This window comes from Hippocampus guttulatus, chromosome 4 (genome assembly GCF_054856545.1).
Source record: "Hippocampus guttulatus isolate MCC_2025c chromosome 4, RoL_Hgut_1.0, whole genome shotgun sequence".
In the NCBI taxonomy this organism is placed as follows: domain Eukaryota; kingdom Metazoa; phylum Chordata; class Actinopteri; order Syngnathiformes; family Syngnathidae; genus Hippocampus; species Hippocampus guttulatus.
This window is the reverse complement of record NC_141264.1, coordinates 4,321,191-4,325,431: the sequence shown is the minus strand read 5'-3', so window position 1 is coordinate 4,325,431 and position 4,241 is coordinate 4,321,191. Positions and strand designations below refer to the sequence as shown.

The window sequence follows — 4,241 nt, the reverse complement described above, 5'->3', positions numbered from 1 at the left end:
TGTTGTTAGGACCATGCCACTGAGCGTACACTTTTGCAGGTTGTGTTGCGAACAGCCTGTTTATTCGTCTGGCCTCATTCTCTTTCGTGTACCGCTTTAGGCGGCTGGACAAGGCTTGGCAGTTTGGCAGTTTCGAGTGCTTCAGGTATGGTCATCTGGATGTACCTCTCGGGTATCGGCCTTTTCATCACACTTCTCTGGGCCTCCGACAATTGACTCACATCTTTCCGAGCCGCCTTGATCTTAGCCTCCAACCGTCTTTTCCATGGTGGGTAACGTATCTCATGGCTCTCATGGTTGCTCTTATAGCCAAGCATCTCTAGGATCACTGATGCTGAAGCGTATATCAGCTCATTGGTTTCCGCGATCGTTACGGTAGGGATCGCCCTCAGTGCTGCATTCACACTTTCCATGAGACTTTCAGGTGGTACTTCACATAGCCGTTGTAATCGGTTTCTAGGTTGCCCACCTTTCATTCTCACCATGATCTTAGCTTTCAGGTCAGTTGCTGCCTCGCTCAGCATTTCATTCATTGGGGCTGGCCTCCCAATCTCATCATCTGCATTCATTGGGGCTTGCCTCCCAATCTCTGGTATGACCTCCTCCTCTGATCTGGCAGGCTGGGGCCCTTCACCATGGAACCTGCGTTGTACCTCATCAATCTCAAGTTGTGACAGCAGTTGCCGTTTGTGGATGTTGGAACACTGAGCTACTAGTTGTTTCGTGGTCAACCGTGACTGTGGGTTTCCAAGTAACCATTTAGCCCACATTCTCTGCATGTAATCCCCCTGACTAGGGTTGCTTGAGAAGTAGCATTCCAACAGAGCCATGTTATCGCATCTCGCCCATCTCCGCTTTGTTCCAGTAGCCCATTTTTCATCAAGGTGCTCTGGTTCCCCAGCACCTGACGCAGACCTTGTTTGGCCGGGCGACGTCTGAGCCGGCATGTCATTCGTTTTATTGTCTCTCATCATTGTATGAGGTAGGCATTAGCGTGAAGGATCTTGCCCAAGGACCCACACTGGATGGTGTTATGTGCTCATCTATTTTTTTTTTTTGCCCCAAGCGGGATTCGAACCACCATATATATATATATATATATATATATACACACACACACACACACATATATATATGGAGAGAGAGAGAGGTGGCCCGTCGACCTCACAGTGCAGAGGTATCAGGTTTGATTCCACTGTGGAGTTTGCATGTTCTCCCCGTGCCTTTTTGGTTTTTCTCCGGGAACTCCGGTCTCCTCCCACATTCCAAAAACATGCGTGGCAGGTTAATGGAACACTCTCTAAATTGTCCCTAGGTGTGTGAGCACGGATGGCAACTGGTTAATGGCAACTGGTTAGGATGTACCCCGCCAATTGCCCGAAGACTCCTGCGATAGTCTCAAGCACGCCCCATGTCCCTTGTGAGGATAAACTCATAGAAAATGGATGGATGAATGATTGGATATAAAATACAACCATATTTACTCTAAGCAACCAGACAATCCATTGTCGAGTCAGGGGCCCTATTTTTTGTCACCATAGTGTCTTGATATGTGTTTGTGAAACATATAGCCAACAGAGGGCGCTCTGTGATCACCTTTCTCAACACCGGTGTGAGTTTCTTTTTTTTCTTTCAATCTGAATGAAATAACTAAACACAAAATGTTCTTGTCAACTCCTGTCGTACAAAATAAATTCTTCTAAACATCACCAACACAAATAAAATAAAATAAAGTTTATCAAATGTAATATACTGTATGTTCTTTGGTTGGCTCGCCACCACCACTGTACCCCCTTTTCCAGCACTTTTGGAAGTCAGGGCACCGTAATGGAATCCACTCCACTGAAGGCACGCTAATCCCAGCGCTGTCCTCAATTAGAACTCCACAAAAGACCCGGCCTAATAGGGGCGAGAGCACACGAGCGCCGGCAATAAAATAAATACAGTAATTAATATTATGTACTTAATTCCAAGTACTGTGAGACGTTATTATTGACATTCATGTACACTCACCAGAAGAATGTTGAACGAGACTCCAACGACGTTATACGGTCGGCGAAATCCCGGCGGTATGGAAAGCTAACGGCTACGTTAGCCAGGTACAGTGCTCGAGGTCTAAGGAAGGTGACTACATTTTAGCAACAAGTGATTTTAAACGAAATGCGCATAACATGTTCAAGCCTCTGAGCACACTCACTGCGTAGAATGACTCTCTCTTTCTTCCGAAACACTTATTTACAACAGCCGAAGAATACGTCAGTTCGCGTTCAGGTCCCGTCAGAAAAAGAGAACGAGATAGGTTGCGCCGCACGTTCGTGACGTCACGAAGGTGAAAAACGGCACCTCTCATTCGCTGACACCCCACTAGTATTCTGTGCCCTGATTCGTTCGGGCCACGGCAATATTCAGTTCTGTTTAATTAAGCAAATTTTAACGACGCTACTCTTTTAGTCAATATAGATTTTGGTTATGTCCACTCCCCATTGCCTCATGCCATAATCCGGGTTACATACGCTCACGACTGCGCCAGTTTTGGTGTACTACGATTCAACAAAAAGACTGAAAATCTCTACAGATGCGTCCAAAGACGGTCTTGGAGCTGTCTTACTACAAGCAGAAGGTGAAAATTGGAAACCTGTAGCTTATGCTTCTCGATCCATGACAAGAACTGAAACAAAATATGCACAAATTGAGAAAGAATGTTTGGGATTGGCTTATGGACTGGACATTTTCCACTGTTATGTGTATGGCCTTCCAACATTCACAGTTGAGACAGATCATCGCCCATTAATATCCATCATCAAGAAGAATTTAAGCAAGATGTCGCCAAGAATCCAGCGCCTCATCATGAAAATGCAGAGGTATGATTTTGAATTAATTTACACACCAGGCAAACATCTAGTGTTAGCAGATGCGCTATCAAGAGCACCAGAGCTACACCACACTAGCTCCACTGAAAGTGAAGTCGAGGCTCATGTCAACCTCATAGTGGTGTCCCTGCCGGCCTCAGATTCAAAATCGAAACAAATAAGGGAGGAAACCATGAAAGACACAGAAATGCAGATGGTGATGACACATATAAGAGAAGGCTGGCCGAGAGGATCATTAATAAAGTATTACCACATCAGGTCAGAGCTCAGTGTTACAAATGGACTATTACTGAGATACAAAAGGATTGTCATTCCGCACAGTATGAGAACAGACATACTGCAAAGGATACATTTAGGAGTCGAGAAATGCAAGAGAAGGGCCAGGGAAACCGTATACTGGCCAGGCATCAACAAGGAAATTGAAAATATGATTGCAAAATGTGAAACATGTCAAAAGTATCAGAGCAAGCAAGCAAGGGAACCTATGTTGATTCCAGATCTTCCCACCGCTCCCTGGAAGAAAGTTGGAACAGACTTGTTTCACTACAATGGAAAAAGATTATTTGCTGGTAATTGACTATTATTCCAACTATTCCGAAATCCCCTTGCTCACAAGCACAACTGCAACCAATGTCATAACACATGTGAAATCCTTCTTCGCAAGAGATGGGATACCAGACATTGTGGTTAGTGACAATGGACCCTGTTGTAACTGCAGAGAATGGCAACAGTTCGCAATGCAGTATGGCTTTAGTCATGTAACATCTAGTCCCCTGCATGCACAAGCCAATGGTAAAGCAGAAAATGTTATGTTTCGATCTGGTTACGTTTGGTTTTGATTCCTCATGTGCCCTTTTTTTTCGCCACCTGTTCTCGTTATCAGTGTTCCTTGTGTGTAACAAATTAGCTCCCTCAACCCTTTGTGTGTTGTCCAGGTTTTTTCTCGTTGTCTCGTCACTTGGCTTGTATTTAGTTCCCTGAGTTTCTGCCAGTCTTGGATGGGTCATTGTGAGCTGTGAGTATGTGAGCATACATGTGCTCCTGTCATGTTTTGTTTCCTGCTGTAATTTGGTTTGATACTTGTGATTTCCAGGCATTTTTGAGTACTTCGACTTCGTGTTTTTTCCATTGTACTCCTGTGTGTATTTTTTGTTAAATACATTTTGGTCAATCCTCCCTGCCTCCCTGCTTTTTGGGGTCCTACAACTACCATCTCGCAAAACGTGACAGAAAAAGGTGTGCATATTGTCAAGCAACTTCTTAAAAAGGCAACAGACAGCAGATCTGATCCGTATCTAGCTCTTCTGAGTTACAGGACCGCACCTCTTGAATGTGGCCAATCACCTGCTGAGTTGTTAATGAATCGCAAGC

At 44.7% G+C, this 4,241-nt stretch overlaps 1 long non-coding RNA gene across 1 annotated transcript; it reads right to left on the bottom strand.

Annotated features, from left to right (window-relative positions):
* Positions 1-1,115: 1,115 nt before the first annotated feature.
* On the bottom strand, positions 1,116-2,289 carry LOC147205694 (uncharacterized). The gene is made up of 3 exons (XR_015100713.1): positions 2,198-2,289; positions 2,014-2,115; positions 1,116-1,899 (listed from the first exon to the last, which is right to left on the bottom strand). It is a non-coding gene; the product is annotated as an uncharacterized LOC147205694 (long non-coding RNA).
* Between the last annotated feature and the right edge of the window lie 1,952 nt (positions 2,290-4,241).